General features: G+C 43.6%; 1 protein-coding gene across 2 annotated transcripts in view; it reads left to right on the forward strand.

The window, feature by feature from the left end:
• The first annotated feature begins 9,608 nt into the window (after positions 1 to 9,608).
• Positions 9,609 to 21,768, forward strand: part of LCA5L (lebercilin LCA5 like) — a 41,947-nt gene continuing 29,787 nt past the window's right edge. For both annotated transcript variants that reach the window (XM_086341976.1, XM_086341943.1), the window contains exons 1-2: positions 9,609 to 9,831; positions 10,146 to 10,308. The gene's annotated coding sequence lies outside the window, so the exon portion shown is untranslated. The remainder of the gene's footprint in view (positions 9,832 to 10,145; positions 10,309 to 21,768) is intronic.

Here is a 21,768-nt window from a genome sequence, read left to right on the forward strand (position 1 = left end):
CTATCATGGTAACAGTTTAGTTCAGTTCAGTTCAGTCGCTCAGTCATGTCCAACTCTTTGCGACCCCATGGACTGCAAAACACCAGGTTTCCCTGTCCTTCACCAACTCCCAGAGCTTACTCAAACTCATTGTCCATCAAGTTGGTGATGCCATCCAACCATCTCATCCTCTGTCATCCCCTTCTCCTCCTGCCTTCATTCTTTCCCAGCATCAGGGTGTTTTCCAATGAGTCAGTTCTTCACATCAGGTGGCCAAACGATTGGAGTTTCAGCTTCAGCATCAGTTCTTCCAATGAATAGTCAGGACTGATCTCCTTTAGGATGGACTGGTTGGATCTCCTTGCAGTCCAAGGGACTCTCAAGAGTCTTTTCCAACACCACTGTTCAAAAGCATCAATTCTTTGGCACTCGGCTTTCTTTATAGTCCAACTCTTACATCCATACATGATTACTGGAAAAACCATAGCTTTGACTAGAAGGACCTTTGTTGGCAAATAATGTCTCTGCTTTTTAATATGCTGTCTAGGTTGGTAATAGCAAAAGTAGTGGGTGGAATATTGTCCCCCCCCCCCCGCAAAAAAAAAATTAGTGTTCCCCCCAAACCTCAGAATATGACCTTATTTGGAATCAGAGTCTTTGCAGATGAAGTTGGTTAAGGACCTTTTTTTTTTTTTTAATAAAAGCTTTATTTATTTACAGCTGTGCTGAGTCTTTATGCTTTTCTCTAGTTGCAGCAATTGGGGGCTACTCTCTAGCTGTGGTGCACAGGCTTCTCATTGTGGTGACTTCTCTTGTTGCAGAGCACAAGCTCTAGGGCATGTGGGCTCCAGTATTTGTGGCTCCCAGGCTTTAAAGCACAGGCTCAATAGTCATGGTGCACAGGCTCAGTTGCTGCACGGCATGTGGGATCTTCCCAGACCAGGAATGGAACCTGTGTCTGCTTCATTGACAGGTGGATTCTTTTCTGCTGAGCCACCAGGGAAGCCCAGTTAAGGATCTTGAGATGAAATCATCCAGGATTTCAGGTGGGCCCTAAATCCAATAACTGATGTCCTTATAAGAAGAGGAGAAAACATAGTGAGACACAAAGACAGAGGCAGAGATTGGAGTGATGTGGCCATAGCCAAAGAACACCATGAGCCACCAGGAGGTGGAAAAGCCTGGAAGGATTCTCCCCAGACTTCAGAGGGGGCATGGCCCTGCTGACACCTTGATTTTGTATTTTTGACCTCCAAACCCATTAGAGAATAAATCTCTGCTGTTTTAAGCTACCAGCTCTGTAGTAATTTGTTACAGCAACCTTTAGAGCAATGAAGGCCTGGGTTAATAATGATGGAGGTGATCACCATAATTACTCAGGGCTTATTCCACTTCCATAACACACAAACAGAAAAGGAGCACCTCTTTCCAAGGCAGAAGCAAAGACTATAGACTGCAAAGAGCTGGCAAAAAAAGAGAGATAAAGACCATTCCGATGGGAAAGGACATTCTGAGGATCCTCCATCTTTCAGGGTCCTCGAATCCTGAGAACCAAGTAATTGGAATGTCCCCTAAATAATATGCAGTCACTTTTGTTGCTGTCTTGGGAGTGCCACCAGCCATGAACCAGCCATCTTTCCATGAACAAGTCTAGGGCAATACTTGTCTAATGTATGTCTGTCTGGAGATGGTGCCCAGCTGGCCCATAACAAAAACCACCACCCACTCTATATGAATAACTCATCATCCAAGCTTGTAGAAACACATAGCGACTTACTGTATAGCACAGGGAACTATATTTAATCAGTTTAGGTCAGTTGCTCAGTCATGTCTGACTCTTTGCAACCCCATGGACTGCAGCACGCCAGGCTTCCCTGTCCATTTCCAACTCCCAGAGCTTGTTCAAACTCATGTCCATTGAGTGGGTAATGCCATCCAACCATCAACTATATTTCAATAAAATTACTGAAGCTGAAACTCCAGCACCTGATGTGAAGGGCTGACTCATTAGAAAAGACCCTGATGCTGGGAAAGACTGAGGGCAGGAGAAGAAAGGGGCAACAGAGGACAAAATGATTGGATGGTATCACTGACTCAATGGACATGAGTTTGATCAAGCTCCAGGACATAGTGAAGGACAGAGAATCCTGGCTCTACTGCAGTCCATGATGTCACAAAGAGTCAGACACAACTTAGCAACTGAACAATAACAACAAGAATAAAATAAAAAAAAAAAAAAGAGTCTGCTTGGAAATGCCCACTGCCCCTATCATATAAAACCAAACACACACACACACAAAAAGAAGGGAAATGGATAGCTTTAAAGTACACAATATCAATAACCTCAGATGAAAAAAAATCAATGTGTCATATATCAACTGAACAGAAAATAACTGAACAGAACACAAATATCAACAGAACTGAACTAAACTACACAAACACAAAATACACTGTAAACAAAATTAAAAGGTAATTGACAAACTAAAGGAGATATTTGCAACATATACTATACTCAAAAGTTCTAACAAATCAATTTTTACAAAGAAAGCACAAATAGTCACTAAAAATACAGCAAAAAATGCCTATCCTTCCTAGTAACCAAGTTGTGAATAAAATCATAGTAAAGTGTCACTTTAATATATATATATATGTAGTTATCATTTATTTTTATTTATTTGACTGTTCTGAGTATTGCTTGCTCTGTGGATCTAGTTCCCAGTTCAGTCTCTCAGTCGTGTCTGACTTTCGCGACCCCATGGACTGCAGCATGGCAGGCCTCCCTGTCCATCACCAACTCCCGGAGCTTACTCAAACTCATGTCCATTGAGTCAATGATGCCATCCAACCATCTCATACTCTGTCTACCCCTTTTCCTCCTGTATTCAATCCTTTCCAGCATAGGGTCTATTCCAATGAGTCAGTTCTTCATATCAGGTGGTCAGAGGATTGGAGTTTGAGCTTCAACATCAGTCCTTCCAGTGAATATTCCAGACTGATTTCCTTTAGGATTGACTGGTTTGATCTCCTTGCTGTCCAAGGGACTCTCAAGAGTCTTCTCCAACACCACTGTTCAAAAGCATCAGTTCTTCAGTGCTCAGTTTTCTTTATCGTCCAACTCTCACATCCATGCATGACTACTAGAAAAACCATAGCCTTGACTAGATGGACCTTTGTTGGCAAAGTAAGGTCTCTGCTTTCTAATATGCTGTCTAGGTTGGTCATAGCTTTTCTTCCAAGGAGCAAGTGTCTTTTCATTTCACGGCTGCCATCACCAGCTACAGTAATTCTGGAGTCCAAAAAAAAAAAAAAAGTCTTTCACTGTTTCCATTGTTTCCCCATCTATTTGTCATGAAGTGATGGGACCAGATGCCATGATCTTAGTTTTCTGAATATTGAGATTTAAGCCAACTTTACACTGCCCTCTTTCACTTTCATCAAGAGGCTCTTTAGTTCCTTATCTGCATATCTGAGGTTATTGATATTTCTCCCGGAAATCTTGATTCCAGCCTGTGCTTCATTCAGCCTGGCATTTCACGTGATGTACTCTGTATATAAGTTAAATAAGCACGATGAAAATATTCAGCCTTGATGGACTCCTTTCCCAATTTGGAACCAATCTGTTGTTCCATGTCCAGTTCTAACTTGCTTCTTGACCCATATACAGATTTCTCAGGAGGCAAGTCAGATAGTCTGGTATTTGCATCTCTTTAAGAATTTTCCAGTTTGTTGTGATCCATACAGTCAAAGGCTTTGACAGTCAATAAAGCAGAAGTAGATGTTTTTGTGGAACTTTCTTGCTTTTTCAATGATCCAATAGATGTTGGCAATTTGATCTCTGGTTCCTCTGCTTTTTCTAAATCCAGCTTGAACATCTGGAAGTGCATGGTTCACCTACCATTGAAGCCTGGCTTGGAGAATTTTGAGCATTACTTTGCCAGCATGTAAATGAGTGCAATTGTGCGGTAGTTTGAACATTCCTTGGCATTGCCTTTCTTTGGCATTGGAATGAAAACTGACCTTTACCAGTCCTGTGGCCACTGCTGAGTTTTCCAAATTTGCTGGCATTTTAAGTGCAGCAATTTCACAGCATCGTCTTTTAGGATTTGAGATAGTTCAACTGGAATCCCATCACCTCCACTAGCTTTCTTCATAGTGATGCTTCCTAAGGCCCACTTGACTTCGCATTCCAGAATGTCTGGCTCTAGGTGAGTGATCACACCATTGTGGTTATCTGGGTCATGAAGATCTTTTTTGTATAGTTCTTCTGTATATTCTTGCCACCTCTTCTTAATATCTTCTGATTCTGTTATGTCTGTACCATTTCTGTGCTTTTTGTGCCCATCTTTGCATGAAATGTTCCTTTGGTATCTCTATAGTTTTTCTGTGTATTCTTGCCACCTGTTCTGAATATCTTCTGCTTCTGTTAGGTCCATACCATTACTCTCCTTTATTGTCTCTATCTTTGCTTGAAATGTTCCCTTGATATCTCCAATTTTCTTGAAGAGATCTAGTCTTTCCCATTCTATTGTTTTCCTCTATTTCTTTGCATTGATCACTGAGGAAGGCTTTCTCATGTCTCGTTATTCTTTGAAACTTTGCATTCAGATGGGTATATCTTCTCTTTTCTCCTTTGCCTTTCGCTTCTCTTCCTTTCTCAGCTATTTGTAAGGCCTCCTAAGACAACCGTTTTGCCTTTTTGCATTTCTTTTTCTTGGGGAAGGTCTTGATCACTGCCTCCACAATATCATGAACCTCCATCCATAGTTCTTCAGGCACTCTATCACATCTAAACCCTTGAATCTGTTTGTCACTTCCACTGTATAATTGTAAGAGATTTGATTTAGGTCATACTTGAATGGTCTAGTGATTTTCCCTACTTTCTTCAATTTAAGTCTAAATTTTGCAATAAGGAGTTCAGGATCTGTGCCACAGTCAGCTCCCAGTCTCATTTTTGCTGATTGTATAGGCTGTATATTGTCACCCTGCTTATTTAACTTATATGCAGAGTACATCATGAGAAATGCTGGGTTGGATGAAGCACAAGCTGGAATCAAGATTTCCAGGAGAAACATCAATAACCTCAGATATGCAGATGACACCACCCTTATGGCAGAAAGCAAAGAAGAACTAAAGAGCCTCTTGATGAAAGTGAAAGAGGAGAGTGACAAAGTTTGGCTTAAAGCGCAACATTCAGAAAACTAAGATTGTAGCATCCGGTCCCTTCACTTCATGGCAAATAGATGGGGAGACAGTGGAAACAGTGGCAGATTTATTTTGGGGGGGTGTCCAAAATCACTGCAGATGTTGATTGCAGGAATGAAATGAAAAGACACTTACTCCTTGAAAGAAAAGTTATGACCAACCTAGACAGCATATTAAAAAGCAGAGCCATTACTTTGCCAACAAAGGTCCATCTAGTCAAGTCTATGGTTTTTCCAGTAGTCATGTACAGATGTGAGAGTTGGACTATAAAGAAAGCTGAGCGCCAAAGAATTGATGCTTTTGAATAATGGTGTTAGAGAAGACTCTCGAGAGTCCCTTGGACTGCAAGGAGATCCAACCAGTCCATCCTAAAGGAAATCAGTCTGGAATATTCATTGGAAGGACTGATGTTGAAGCTGAAACTCTAATACTTTGGCCACCTGATGTGAAGAACTGACTCATTGGAAAAGACCCTGATACTGGGAAAGACAAGGCAGGAAGAGAAGGGGAGGACAGAGGATGAGATGGTTGGATGTCATCACCTACTCAATGATCACTGAGGAAGCCTTCTTTATCTCACCTTGCTATTCTTTGGAACTCTGCATTCAAATGGGTGTATCTTTCTTTTTCTCCTTTACCTTTCACTTCTCTTCTTTTCTCGGCTATTTGTAAGGCCTCCTCAGACAAACATTTTGCATATTTGCATTTATTTTTCTTGGGGATGGTCTTGATCACTGCCTCCTCAACCAATGTCACAAACCTCCATCCATAGTTCTTCACGCACTCTGCCCATCAGATCTAATCCCTTGAATCTATTTGTCACTCCCACTGTATAATCATAAGGGATTTGATTTAGAGCACACCCGAATACTCCAGTGGTTTTCCCTAATTTCTTCAATTTAAGTCTGAATTGGCAATAAGGAGTTCATGATCTGAGCCTCAGTCTTGCTTTTGCCAACTGGAAAAACAGCCCTAATATTTTTTGATTTATAAGGATCAGATCAGATCAGATCAGTCACTCAGTCGTGTCCAACTCTTTGCGACCCCATGAATCGCAGCACGCCAGGCCTCCCTGTCCATCACCAACTCCCGGAGTTCACTCAGACTCACGTCCATCGAGTCAGTGATGCCATCCAGCTATCTCATGCCATCCAGCCATCTCATCCTCTGTCGTCCCCTTCTCCTCCTGCCCCCAATCCCTCCCAGCATCAGAGTCTTTTCCAATGAGTCAGCTCTTCACATGAGGTGGCCAAAGTACTGGAGTTTCAGCTTTAGCATCATTCCTTCCAAAGAAATCCCAGGACTCATCTCCTTCAGAATGGACTGGTTGGATCTCCTTGCAGTCCAAGGGACTCTCAAGAGTCTTCTCCAACACCACAGTTCAAAAGCATCAATTCTTTGGCGCTCAGCCTTCTTCACAGTCCAACTCTCACATCCATACATGACCACAGGAAAAACCATAGCCTTGACTAGACGAACCTTTGTTGGCAAAGTAATGTCTCTGCTTTTGAATATGCTATCTAGGTTGGTCATAACTTTCCTTCCAAGGAGTAAGTGTCTTTTAATTTCATGGCTGCAGTCACCATCTGTAGTGATTTTGGAGCCCAGAAAAATAAAGTCTGACACTGTTTCCACTGTTTCCCCATCTATTTCCCATGATTTATAAGGATATCAACCCTAAATATTGGAAGGACTGATGCTGAAGCTGAATTTCCAGTACTTTGGCCCAATAGTCCAGTGGTTTTCCCTAGTTTATTCAATTTTAGTCTGAATTTGGCAATAAGGATCCTGTTCATGATCTGAGCCACAGTCAGCTCCCAGTCTTATTTTTGCTGACTGTATAGAGCTTCTCCATCTTTGGCTGCAAAGAATGTAATCAATCTGCTTTTGGTATTGACTATCTGGTGATGTCCATGCATAGAATCTTGTCTTGTGTTGTTGGAAGAGGGTGTTTGCTATGACCAGTGCATTCTCTTGGCAAAACTCTGTTAGCCTTTGCCCTGCTTCATTTTGTACTCCAAGGGAAAATTTGCCTGTTACTCCAAGTATCTCTTGACTTCCCGCTTTTACATTCCAGTCCCCTATAATGAAAAGGACATGTTTTGGGGGTGTTAGTTCTAGAAGGTCTCAAAGGTCTTCATAGAACCGTTCAGCTTCAGCTTCTTCAGCATTACTGGTTGGGGCATAGACTTGGAATACTGTGATATTGATTGTGTTTGCCTTGGAAACAAACAGAGATCATTCTGTCATTTTGAGATTGCATCCAAGTACTGCATTTTGGACTCTTTTGTTGCCTAGGAGGGCTATTCCATTTCTTCTAAGGGATTCTTGCCCACAGTAGTAGATATAATGGTCATCTGAGTTAAATTCGCCCATTCCAGTCCATTTTAATTCACTGATTCCTAAAATGTGGTTATTCACTCTTGCCATCTCCTATTTGACCATTTTCAATTTACCTTGATTCATGGACCTAGAACGTTAGGTTCCTATGCAATATTGTTCTTAACAGCATCGGACTTTACTTTCATCACCAGTTACAACCACAACTGGGTGTTGTTTTTGCTTTGGCGCCATCTCTTCATTCTTTCTGGAGTTATTTCTCCACTGTTCTCCAGTAGCATGTTGGGCACCTATCGGCCTGGGGAGTTCATCTTTCAGTGTCCTATCTTTTTGCCTCTTCATACTGTTCATGGGGTTCTCAAGGCAAGAATACTGAAGCGGTTTGACATTCCCTTCTCCAGCAGACCATGTTTTGTCAGAATGCTCTACCATGACCATCAGTCTTGGGTGGCCCTGCACGGTATGGCTCATAGTTTCACTGAGTTAGACAAGGCTGTGGTTCATGTGATCAGTTTGGTGCAGTTCAGTTCAGTCACTCAGTCGCATGCGACTCTTTGCGACCCCATGAACCACAGTATGCCAGGCCTCCCTGTCCATCACCAACTCCTGGAGTTTACTTAAACTCATGCCCATTGAGTCGGTGATGCCATCCAACCATCTCATCCTCTGTTGTTCCCTTCCTGCCCTCAAACTTTCCCAGCATTAGGGTCTTTTCAAATGAGTCAGCTCTTCGCATCAGGTGGCCAAAGTATTGGAGTTTCAGCTTCAACATCAGTCCTTCCAATGAACACCCAGGACTGGTCTCCTTTAGGATGGACTGGTTGGATCTCCTTGCAGTCCAAGGGACTCTCAAGAGTCTTCTCCAACACCACAATTCAAAAGCATCAATTCTTCCGCACTCAGCTTTCTTCACAGTCCAACTCTCACATCCATACATGAATACTGGAAAAGCCATAGCCTTGACTAGACGGACCTTTGTTGACAAAATAACGTCTCTGCTTTTTAATATGCTGTCTAGGTTGGTCATAACTTTCCTTCCAAGGAGTAAGCATCTTTTAATTTCATGGTTGCAATCACCATCTGCAGTGAATTTGGAGCCCAAAAAAAAAAAAAAAATTAGCAACTGTTTCCACTGTTTCCTCATCTATTTGCGATGAAGTGATGGGACCAGATGCCATGATCTTAGTTTTCTGAATGTTGAGCTTTAAGCCAACTTTTTCACTTTCCTCTTTCACTTTCATTAAGTGGCTCTTTAGTTCTTCTTCACTTTCTTTCAGTTTGATTAGTTTTCTGTGATTGTGGTTTTCATTCTTTCATTCTGGTTTCCAAACTAGAGATCAAACCCAGGGCCCTGCACTGGGAGTATAATCTTAACCACTGGACCACCAGAGAAGTTCCAAGGTGTCACTTTGCGACAATAACATGGGCATACATTTTTTTTTTAAGAAATACGATTACCCTCAATGTGGATTAAGGTTTGGAGACATTTATTGTCTCACCCACCAGGGAAGCTCTATTGTACCACTAAAAACTCCTAATCAATCACTCATTTTTTTTTTACTTTTCCTTGGTACTTTTCTCTACATGGTAATTTGTCTTCACCAAATATGCATTGCTTTGGGATCAGATTTTCTGCTACGGAGAAATCCATCTTTATAGAGTTTAACACGGGCGCTGTGCTCTAGGTACACGGCCCTACCAGGCTGGGGAGCGGACATACACATCGGACTTGGATTCAACACAGCCGGTGCGCGGACGCGAGGGACCCGACGCGGGAAGGATCCGCGGTAACTCTGCGCCCACAGAGACGCCGAGGGGCCGTCTCCCTCGCCACGAGCGCGCCAGGACGCAGGCGTGGTCCTAGGCGCCGAGAAGGAGCGGTGGGAGGCTTGTTTACAAACATCTTCGCAGCCAGCTGACTTTACCCTAACAGTCCATTGGGACGGAACTCACGTCCCCGCCCAGGCCGCACGGACGCGGTCTCGAGTGCGCGTGCGCGCAGGCCTTGCGGGCCCGTTCCCTAGCCCCTTCCGGCTGGCGGGCCAGTCCCAGGAGGCCCCGCGCGCCGGTTTCCAGGGCGACGCGTCAGAGCCGGGGGCCGCGGGGCTGGCGCTGCCGCGCGAGTAGCGCTGAACCGTTAACCGCCCAGCCGCCGCCGCGCCCAGCCGAGCCTCCTGCTAACCTTTCTGAGCCCTCCGGTGTCTCCCGATCACTCAGTCCGCCCCTGCCCAACTCGGGCATCGCTGCCTGGCTCTGGAGTTGGTAACGTAGCCGGGTCTTCAGGCCGCTTCCTCCTGCAAACGCGGTCTGGTGAGGAGCGGCCCTCGGCGTCCTCTTTCCTGGTTCAGACACTGTGACTCAGCCCACACAGCGCACTCACAAGCCCACGCTGTCCCGGGCGGGTGGCGGGTCCCGGACCCGCCTGCACGCAGACTGGCCGCCAGAGGCTGACGGGCAGGGGACGGCCGGCCCCAGTCACCCCACCCCACCCCCCCTGCCCCATCACGCGGGGGCAAATTTCACCCCTTCCCCAATTTACTCTCTTTCACTATTTCCCTTTTAAATCTGACACCTTCATTTATGCATCTACCGGCTTGCTTTTGCTTTGCTTTGTTTTCTTCTAGTCTCAGCGCTGACGGTCCCTTAATCCCCATCCCCTGGAAGTCTGAACCCTTTGCAACAGCATCTGTATGTTTGCCCCTCCCCCGCTGAACTCAGGCTCGGAGCTCTCTGTCCGCAATTTCCCGGTGGCGCGTTAACATTTCCTTGCCACACTTGTGCCAACAGGTAACTTTTTTCAGACCAGATTTTCACTGGGGAACGTGACCTTGAGTCTTTCTTTTTTTTTTTTAAATCTACACTCACTTTCTTAATGAATTCATCCAGTGTCATAGGCTCAAAACCAATCTCAATGCCGATGAACCCCAACTGCGTTTCTCCTGTCCTGAGCCTCCTCTGAGCTACAGACTCGTGTCTTCTGCCCACATCTCTCCATAGATGACTAACCATCTCCTACACAGCAAGTCCAGAACGCTTCTCCCAAACCTACTCGTCCCCGGCTTTTACCCATCCCAGTTACTAGAAGCCATTGTCAGTTGTCTGGGCCTTGGGAGTCCTCCTGTACTCCCTTTCTTCCTCCATCTGCACCTTCAGTCTGTCAACACATCCTTCAGAATGTACCTAGAATAGATGTACAGTCCTACCATTTCTCCCAACCCCCACTGTCACCACCCCGGTCCAGTCCTGGATTATGTCAGAAGCCTCCTAATTGGTCTCTCTGCATTGAGTAGAGACAGGCTATTTTCCCTTTCTCTGTTATTTCATGTGAGTTAGGTGGGGTTATTTTTTTTTTAAGGATTTGAATTTTATAGTTTATAGATAACAATACAACATTTTTAGTATGTATTTTGAGAATTGTGACCTTTAAACCAGTAGATAAAGCTCCGTAAGTGCCTTACTATTAAGCTAAAAATCAAAAGATGCCCTTTAGCTTTCTGAGGCTTAGGACAGTGTCTCTGGATAGAGCTATGGCAAGAACATTAAAACTAACTGATTTTAGGGAAGAAATAAAGAATCTGTAGACTTCTTCCCAGTGAGAAAAAGAAGTCGTGGAGGAATTTTACACTCTGTTAGTAGTCTTTCTTGTTTGGTGTTTTAGAGAAGCACCAAGAGAGGTGAATTGAAATGGGGACACAGTAGCATTCCTGGGCTGATCCCTTTGGTAGCAAGTCCTGTCAGTCACAGAGTGATGCAATGACTGACAAGACTTGTCCGCTACTCTCTGGGAGCGGATGGCCCCGCCCACCTGTCCCCTGGCCAATCGCAAACGCCCACTTTCGTTTTCTTTTTTTTTCCATCCCGTGAAACCCTGACTGAGGAAAGGAGCAACAGTAGAACAATTGCGATTTGCAAAGGGTTTGTGGGATGTTCCACTCTCCCGAGGCTCCTCCTCATCCCGCGTGCTTTCACGTCCCAGAGCCTCTTAAAGCCACAGGAGGGGACTCTCCTCCAGCTCCAGCCACCACCGCAGCAAGTTCCCCTGTGCGTTGGGTCTTACCCCCTCCTGCTTGCTGTTACTTTTGGCTGCCCATTCTTTCACCCGTGTCATCACCTCTCCCATCTCTGCTGGCTCTTTCCCTTGGCTTTTAAACATGTTTAAGACCTCCCATTCCAATCCCAAAGAAAGGCAATGCCAAACAGTGCTTAAACTACCGCACAATTACACTTATCTCACGGGCTAGTAAAGTAATGCTCAAAATTCTCCAAGCCAGGCTTAAGCAAAACGTGAACCGTGAACTTTCAGATGTTCAAGCTGGTTTTAGGAAAGGCAGAGAAACCAGAGATCAAATTACCAACATCCCCTGGATCATTGAAAAAGCAAGAGAGTTCCAGAAAAACATCTATTTCTGCTTTATTGACTATGCCAAAGCCTTTGACTGTGTGGATCACAATGAACTGTGGAAAATTCTGAAAGAGATGGGAATACCAGACCACCTGATCTGCCTCTTGAGAAACCTATATGCAGGTTAGGAAGCAACAGTTAGAACTGGACATGGAACAACAGACTGGTTCCAAACAGAAAAAGGAGTACGTCAAGGCTGTATATTGTCACCCTGCTTATTTAACTTCTATGCAGAGTACATCATGAGAAACGCTGGGCTGGAAGAAGCACAAGCTGGAATCAAGATTGCCGGGAGAAATATCAATCACCTCAGATATGCAGATGACACCACCCTTATGGCAGAAAGTGAAGAGGAACTAAAAAGCCTCTTGATAAAAGTGAAAGAGGAGAGTGAAAAAGTTGGCTTAAAGCTCAACATTCAGAAAACGAAGATCATGGCATCCGGTCCCATCACTTCATGGGAAATAGATGGGGAAACAGTGGAAACAGTGTCAGACTTTATTTTTGGGGGCTCCAAAATCACTGTAGGTGGTGATTGGAGCCATGAAATTAAAAGACGCTTACTCCTTGGAAGGAAAGTTCTGACCAACCTAGATAGCATATTGAAAAGCAGAGACGTTACTTTGCCAACAAAGGTCCGTCTAGTCGAGGCTATGGTTTTTCCAGTGGTCATGTATGGATTTAAGAGTTGGACTGTGAAGAAAGCTGAGTGCCAAAGAATTGATGCTTTTGAACTGTGGTGTTGGAGAAGACTCTTGAGAGTTCCTTGGACTGCAAGGAGATCCAACCAGTCCATTCTGAAGGAGATCAGTCCTGGGATTTCTTTGGAAGGACTGATGCTAAAGCTGAAACTCCAATACTTTGGCCACCTGATGCGAAGAGTTGACTCACTGGAAAAGACTCTGATGCTGGGAGGGATTGGGGGCAGGAGGAGAAGGGGACGACAGAGGATGAGATGGCTTTATGGCATCACCGACTCAATGGACATGAGTTTGGGTGAACTCCGGGAGTTGGTGATGGACAGGGAGGCCTGGCATGCTGCAATTCATGGGGTCGCTAAGAGTTGGACACGACTGAGCGACTGAACTGAACTGAACTGAAGACCTCCCATCACAAAAGAAAGAGAAACAAGCTCCCTGACCCGCGCCCCTCTTCATTTTCTAGTTAATAACTGTCGACTAAAAAAACATGCACAACGTGAGAGCAGCAAGTTAAGTTTTATGTGGGGCAAAATGAGGACTGCAGCCCGGGGAGGCAGCACCTCAGATAGCTCTGAGAGACTGCCCTAAAGAGGCAGTGCTGTGCTTAGTCACCCAGTCGTGTCCAACTCTTTGTGACCCTGTGGATTGCAGCCCATCAGGCTCCTTTGGCCAGGAGATTAACCAGGCAAGAATGCTGGAGTTGGTAACCATTCCCTTCTACAGGGGAGCTTCCTGACTCAGGGATAGAATCCAGGTCTCCTGCATCACAGGTGGATTCTTTACCACCTGAGCCACCAGGGAAGCCTGAAGAGGCAGTGGGGGAAGATCAATACATAAGATTTTGGTGAAGGGGGAGCCAAAGCAATGAAGTACTAACTTTAAAAAAGGTTCTCTGCTAGTCACTAACTTTAAAAAAGGTTTAGTGCTTTTCTAGATATGAGGAGATGCAAAGATTGAGATCATGCAGTCAGTTCCTGAAAATATCTATCTAAAGACTTGTCCCATGTTTCCTTGGAGCACAGAGTGCCTCACTCTCCACCCTATATTCCCTTCAGGGAGTGTTGAAGGTCAGTAGCTGCAGCACAGGCAGATGGCAAATGTCCTTCTTGTTTTTTGTGTGTGTGCACTAAATCACTTCAGTCATGTCCAACTCTTTGCAACTCCATGGACTGTAGCCCACCAGGCTCCTCTGTTCATGGGATTCTCCAGGCAAGAATACTGGAGTGGGTTGCCATTCCCTCCTCCAAGGGATCTTCCAGACCTAGGAATTGAACTCACATATCTTACATCTCCTGCATTGGCAGGCAGATTCTCCACCACTAGCGTCACCTGTTGTTATTCAGTTGCTGCCAAATGCTCTTGGCAAGTGCCAGTTTGTAGTTGACATGTCCAATTTCTCATCCCCCTCGACAGGCAAACTTTGGTAAAGAATCGCGGTATTCAGTGTATCCATTCCTCATCTCTCATTCCTCAGCCTGCTCCAGTCTGCCCTCCACTCTCACCTCTGCATTAAAACAAGAACCGCTAATCAGACATCCCTGGCCATTCAGTCTTGCTCAGTCTCCCAGCAGCATTTAAGTCTGACCCCACAGCAAAGGGCTGCCTTCCCTCGGCCCCTGTGCCCTCAGCCTTCACACTTCCTGCTCCCATCCCAGCTGCTGTCCTCTCCTGGCTTCTTAGCACTGCAGTTCCTCAAAGTGCAGTGTCCTCCCCTCAGGCCCCCAGATTCCAACACTAGGCACAAATCCATGCCCACCATCTCTATGCTCTTGGCCCCCCAACTTGATCTCTCCACTTGGCATCTTCTGAGTTCAACCCATAGGTCAAGCTGTTGGGTGGCAACACAACTTAATACCTCTCAGACCCCCTGCAACTTAGCACACACAAGCCCTGATGGTCTCCCCCACCCACCCCACTGGCACCCCTGCACTGGAATCCAGGATTCCTCCTTGACATTTTCCCTCCCGCCAGCATCCAGTGGGCCTCCATGCCCCAGTGACATTGTCCCCCATGCATCTTTCAGATCATCGCAGGCACCTCGGTCCAAGCTCCCGCCTTCCTTAGTCCCGCCTTCTGCATCCACTACTCTCTGACATTTCCCTCTTCTGTTCTCCATCTTGCACAGGGATGGAGAATGCAGCCAGAGTCACCTGTTCAGAAGGCAGCTCATCATATCCCCCTTCCCCAGCCTCTCTCTCTTCTTAGTGCTAGCTGTCTGTTCCTCTTGGATGAATGAGCCATATCATAAATGTGCCTTCTGATGACCTGAAGCTTGCTCACCTCTTGGACCTCTGGAGACCCATCTGCACCCCCTGGAGTTTCTCACTGGGCCCCAAACATGGGGCCCTCCTCCATCGACAAGCCCTGGTGCTGCCTCCTCTGTCCACACCATTCTTCCCTCATACCAAACATTTCTTTCTGCCCAGGCAGTTCCTACTGACCCCCTATATCTCAGTCAGCTGGCACTGCTCTAGAGAAGCTTCCCAGGTCACTGTCTGGATCAGGTTTTTTTGTCACGTGTCCTCACAGACTTGTAGCTCTTTGCTTTAAAACACATAGAACAGTCACTACAGTGATTATTTTATTACTGACATACTAGCTCCACAAAAACAGACACATTTCTGTGTTCACTATACCCTCCACACCTCACACAGCTCCTGGCACGTGGTAAGCACTCAACTGTGTGTTGAAAGAGTGAATGAATGAACATCCAAATGTGTAAGATCAAATCTGGGATATTTTTATGGAATTTTATTAAACATTGTAATGAAAAAGAGTCAGGTCAACACTGGAAATTAAAAAGATATGTGGCAGCAGCTGGGAGGAAGAGCTAAAAGTTTACACATCTATAAATTTAGCCCTAGAATGTTGAATTTTTCTGTAGCCCATGCAATAGTTGGGCTTCCCTGGTGGCTCAGACAGTAAAGAACCTGCCTACAGTGCAGTAGACCCAGGGTCAGGAAGATCCCCTGCAGAACGAAATGGTTACCCACTCCAGTATACTTGCCTGGAGAATCCCTGGACAGAGGAGCTTGGTGGGCTACAGTCATGGAGTCGAAAAGAGTCCCCCATGACTGAGCGAGACTGAGCACAGACAAGTGTGGTAGTTGCATTTGCCACTGCTTGGTGGGAGTAGAACTTCTAACCCTGAAGGTGCTTCTTTGGGAGGCCTAGTCTGGTAATGGATTTGAACAGTTTGTCAAAAATAAATAAAATACATAAAATTGTTAAATACCCAAAACCTACATAATTTGTCTATAACCATCCAAACCTTGAACATGGCACAATTCCATGTTATCCAAGAAAGCTTGCAACTTCTGATGTATATAGATATATTTAATGGATGGATTTTCGTGCTGGACTAAACCTTAGACATCACTGAAAGCAGAAATTTTCATACATTAAACCACTGAGACCAGACAGCTAGATATACTGCCAAGAGCAAGAGCTCAGATGCCACACAAGCCTTTTTCCCTTCTATAGTATGCTCTCTTTCTTCTCAACCCTGTGTTCATTCTTAAACTGCCTTTCTTCACTATTAGAGAGATCACATTTCTGAAGCCAAAAGTTGGGACACATCATCTTATTTATTTTTAATTGGCGGATAATTGCTTTACAATATTGTGTTGGTTTCTGCCATTACTGTTGTTCAGTTGCTAGGTCATGACTGACTCTTGCAACCCCATAGACTGTAGCCCACCAGGCTCCTCTGTCCATAGGATTTCCCAAGAATACTGGAGTGGGTTGCCATTTCCTGCTCCAGGGTATCTTCTTGACCCAGAGATGGAACCCAGGTCTCCTGCATTAGCAGGCAGATTCTTCACCACTGAGCCACCTGGAAGTTCTGGTTTCTGTCATACAGCAACATGAATCAGCCATATGTATACATACATCCCGTCCTTCTTAAACCTCCCTCCCTCCTGCCACCCCATCCCACCCCTCCATGTCATTGCAGAGCACTGGGTTGAGCTCCCTGGGTTATACAGCAACTTCCCACTGACTGCCATTACCCATGGCAATGCATATTCAATGCTACTCTGCCAGTCTGTCCCATCCTCTCCTTCCCCCACTGGAACATCATCTTAAAAGTGGATACAATGTTCAAAATCATGTTCTTGAAAACCCTAAAATACATGATCATCTTACGTATGTAACACTGGTTTTGTAAGCTAAAGGAAGAGCTTTTGTATTCATTTTACATTCTGCTGAACTTTGTGTCAAACAGTTCAGGCTTTTCCTCCTGTAGAATGACCCTCAACCTGGGTCCAGCTGGTGTCTCCCCGTGACCCAACTCAGGCCAGTTCCTGGCAGGGAGATTTCAGGAATGACCCTTTCCCCTTAGCAGTCTCCAGGGGGCATATGAGATCCACCTGTCCCACTGGTGGTTCAGGCCTTGCTGACCAGATGACGATCAAGGTGTCTGCCAGGTTTCTGCACAAAGCCACCCTCTTTCCATGTTTTTGGTTAGTATTATGCACAATCCTGTTCCTTATCAGACTTACACTCACTGGCACTTAGCATTCAATGCAGGTCCTGCCTGTTTCAACTAACTCCCTGATAGGCATCAGTCATTGTTTCTTTCCTCTGTTCCTTCTACATTTATTAGCTGTCATTGTGCCATAAGGAAGAGCTTTCTCTTCCTTTCTCTATTTATTTATTCATTTGTATTAGTATGGACTCATAGGTTCCTATCTTATTTAACAGGTTGTCATCTTATTTCATCCTTATTTATTTTGATGTTCAAATTGTCCTAGATTTAATGGGAGAATACTTCAAGTTGGCTTCCATGTCCTTTAAGCACATACCAGCTTTATCTTGAACTTTACCTGATCCATGCCTGGAATTACCCGTTTCTCCAAGGAACTCTGATTCGAGTTAGTAGTTGTTGTTCAGTCACTGAGGTGTCCAACTCTTTGTGACCCTGTGGACTGCAGCACACCAGGCTTCCTTGTCCTTCACCATCTCCTGGAGTTTGCTCAAACTCATGTTCATTGAGTCAGTGATGCCACCCAACCATCTCATCCTCTGTCGCCGCCTTCTCCTGCCCTCAATCCCTCCCAGCACCAGGATCTTTTCCAATGAGTCAGCTCTTTGCATCAGGTGGCCAAAGTATTGGAGCTTTGGCTTCTGTATCAGTCCTTCCAATGAACATTCAGGGTTGATTTCCTTTTGTAAAGAATGGTATTTAGTGAAGAATGGAGGTCAGTGTGCTCATTGTTACAGGGGTGTCATTGTTTCTAGGTCCTCAACAGAGTTAGGAAAAATACACACACACACACATCTGTATTTCTATATCTGTCCCTGTGTGTATAAAATGTGTGTGTATGTGTATGTGTATATATATATATATATATATATATATATATAACCTAACACTTCAGGGTTATTTTGAGCCTTCCCCCTCTCTGTGTAAGTAAAACTCTCTCAGGCAGAAAACAACTTGATTTCCTCAATGATCTTATTTGCTCTGTGTAGATAATCTCCCGATCTTGCTGTCATCTTTTGTCACCCACTGCCCCCTACACACATCATCTCCTCCCTACCCAGCTTTCTCAGCCTCCAGCCATGCCACCACTCCACCAATGCCTTTGCACCAGACAGCCTTCTTGGTTTTTAGAATCTCCACCCTGAGTGTTTGATGAGAGAGCTGGCTAGTTTCTCTAGCTAGTTTTTCCAAAGCAAACAATCCCACCAGCTTTCCAGAGTTGGTGATCTTTTTTCTAGATGTAGTCTGGACCAGGTATAGAAAGCTTCTTTTGAGAACATTAAGTTACTTTCCCAAAGCACTTGAAGTTACCCTCTTCTTTGACTTTAAACTGTATAATACTTTATCTTTTTATTTTACATTTTAATAGCCTATTTTAGTCTCATTTTGATTCATAATGATTTTCAAGACAATCTCTAATAGTTTCCTGTCATTGCTCTAACAAATACCACAAGCCCAGTGACTTAAACCAATACAAATCTGTTCTGGAGGTCGGCAGTCTGAAATGTGTCTCAGGAGGCTAAAAATTAAGATATCAGCAGGGCTGGATCCTTCCAGGCATTCAGGGAAGAATCCATCCCCTTGCCTCTTACATCTTCTAGAAAAGACTATATTTGGCCTATGACCCCTTCCTCCATCTTCGAAGCCAGCATAAAAACGAATGGGGATATCACTGCAGTGCACAGACTTCTCATCGAGTGGCTTCTTTTATTGAGGAGCACAGGCTGCAGGCACACTAGCTTCCATAGCTATGCACACAGGCTCAATTGCTCTGTGGCATGTGGAATCTTCCTGGACCAGGTATCAAACCTGTGTCCCCTGCATTGGCAGGCGGATTCTTATCCACTGTATCACCAGGGAAGTGGTAAAAAACTTTTTTTATATTTTTGGTTGTCTCTGTTGCTGTAATGTGCTTGGTATATAATGTGTTCATACCCTTCGCCCATTTTACTCATGGATTATCATGAGTTCTTTATAAATTAAGGAGTTGAGTTAGCTGTTTGTCATATATGTTGAGAGTAGTCTTCCCAGTTTCTGATGTGCCTTTTAAGTTTATGACTTATTTTTTGTTATAGAGAAGTTTTAAAATTTTTATATATGCACCCAACATGCTGCTGCTGCTGCTAAGTCACTTCAGTCGTGTCCGACTCCGTGAGACGCATAGACGGCAGCCCACCAGGCTCCCCCGTCCCTGGGATTCTCCAGGCAAGAACACTGGAGTGGGTTGCCATTTCCTTCTCCAATGCATGAAAGTGAAAAGTGAAAGGGAAGTCGATCAGTCTTGTCCAACTCTTCGTGATCCCATGGGCTGCAGCCTACCAGGCTCCTCTGTCCATGGGATTTTCCAAGCAAGAGTACTGGAGTGGGGTGCCATCGCCTTCTCCGCAATGCTATGAGACTAGAAATACCTACAAGGCAAAAAAAAGGCAAGAACACAAACACATGGAGGCTATCTGCTACTAACTAACCAAAGGGTCACTGAAGAAATCAGGATAAAAAAAAAATACCTGGAGACAAATGAAATTGAAAACACAAGGATCCAAAAGCAGCAAAAGCAGTTCTAAGAGGGAAGCTTACAGTGGTACAAGCTTACCTCAGGAAACAAACAAAAACAATTCTCAAATAAAACTTAACCATACCACTAAAGAACAAGGAAAAGAACAAATGAAACCCAAAATTGGTAGAAGGAAATAAATCAAAAAGATCAGAGCAGAAATGAAATAGAGACTAAAAAAAAAAAAGTCTAAAGAATAGAAAAGATCAGTTAAACTAAGAGCTGGTTCTTTGAAAAGATACACAAAATTGTTAAATCTTTACCAAACTCACCGAGAAAAAAAAAGAGGGTCCAAATCAATAAAATTAGAAATGAAAAAGAAGTTACAACTAATACCACAGAAATACAAAGGATCATGAGATGACTACAGCCAGCTGTATGCCAATAAAATGTAAAACCTAGACGAAATGGACAAATTATCAGAGAAATGTAAAATCTCCCAAGACTGAATCATGGAAAAATAGAAAATAATAAACAGGCCAATTACTAGTAATTAAATTGAATCAATAATGTGGAAAAAAAAAACTCTCAGCTAACAAAAGTTCAGGACAAGATGGCTTCACAGGTGAATTCTATGAAACATTTAGAGGAGAGTTAACACCTGTCCTTCTCAAATGATTCCAAAAAATTGCAGAGGAAGGAAAAATAAAACAAACTAGTGAATATAACAAAAAAGAAAAAGAAACTCACAGGTATAGAGAAGAAGCTAATCGTTACCAGTGAGGAGAGGGAGTAGGGAAAAGGCAAGATGGGGTAAGGGATTAAGAAGTATAAATTAGTATGTATATAATAAATAAGCTACAAGGAAATATTGTACAGCACAAGGAATATAGCCAGAATTTTATAATAACTATAAATGGAGTACAATATTTTAAAATTGTGAGAATCACTTTGTTGTACCCCTGAAAGATATAATATTATAAATCAACTTTACCTCAATAAAAAAACTTCTTAAAATTTTGTGCTGTTTTTCTAATTGTTTCCTTTGTGGTTTGTGGGCTTTATTTCTTGCCACCCCCCATGTTTTCTTTTAACATTTGTTTTTTACATTTACATTTTCAATTCACCTAGTGTTTATTTCAGTGTAAGAAAGGTAATAAGAATTCACTTTTGTTTGATTTCCAGATGGAAGTCTAGTCTGTTGCCCCCACCCCATCATTTCTTGAATGTCTACTCTTCTCCACCTTTATTTTATGCCAAGTTTCCATATGTTTCTGTTTCTGAAGTCTTTATTTCATTATATTGCTCTGTCTATTCAAGCACTAGAATCAAACTCTTTTACTAACTGTAGTTTTATACCTTAGTATCTGATAGAGGTGGTCCTTTCTCATTATTTTTTTCAAAACCTTTTTTGTTCTCATTTTTCATATTTATAACTATGTGAATTTAGTATCATTTTGTCAAGTTTCTAAAAAATTACTCAACATTTTTACTAGGAATATTTTGATTATGTAAATTAAATTAGGGAGAATTTACATCTTTATCACCAAAGTCCTTCCTATATAAGGACACAGTATGTGTTTCCACATACATAAATCTTTTATTTCAGTAGTTTTAAAGTTTTCTTCATATTATTTGTATTATACTTGTATCAGATGCTTTTGATTTTTTAGCTGATATAGTAAGTGGGGTCTTTTCATCTGTTTTCTAAGTCATTTTAATTAACATATAGAAAACATTGCTTTTATATGCATTTAATAACCTATGGCTTTATTGAATTCTCACTATTTTATAATGTTTTATGAGGTTTTCTAAGTTTAAAATTATGTTATCTACACATAATAAATCGGAGAAGGCAATGGCACCCCACTCCAGTACTCTTGCCTGGAAAATCCCATGGACGGAGGAGCCTGGTAGGCTGCAGTCCATGGGGTCGCTAAGAGTCGGACACGACTGAGCATCTTCACTTTCACTTTCATGCATTGGAGAAGGAAATGGCAACCCACTCCAGTGTTCTTGCCTGGAGAATCCCAGGGATGGGGGAGCCTGGTGGGCTTCCGTCTATGGGGTTGCAGAGTCGGACACAATTGTAGTGACTTAGCAGCAGCAGCACATATAATAAATAATTTGCCTTTTTTCCCCAACATTTATACCTGCTATTTTT

The sequence above is a fragment of the Bos grunniens genome, chromosome 1, assembly GCF_055505025.1.
Source record: "Bos grunniens cultivar Pamir isolate PY7600 chromosome 1, Bosgru_T2T1.0, whole genome shotgun sequence".
NCBI classification, from domain to species: Eukaryota; Metazoa; Chordata; class Mammalia; order Artiodactyla; family Bovidae; genus Bos; species Bos grunniens.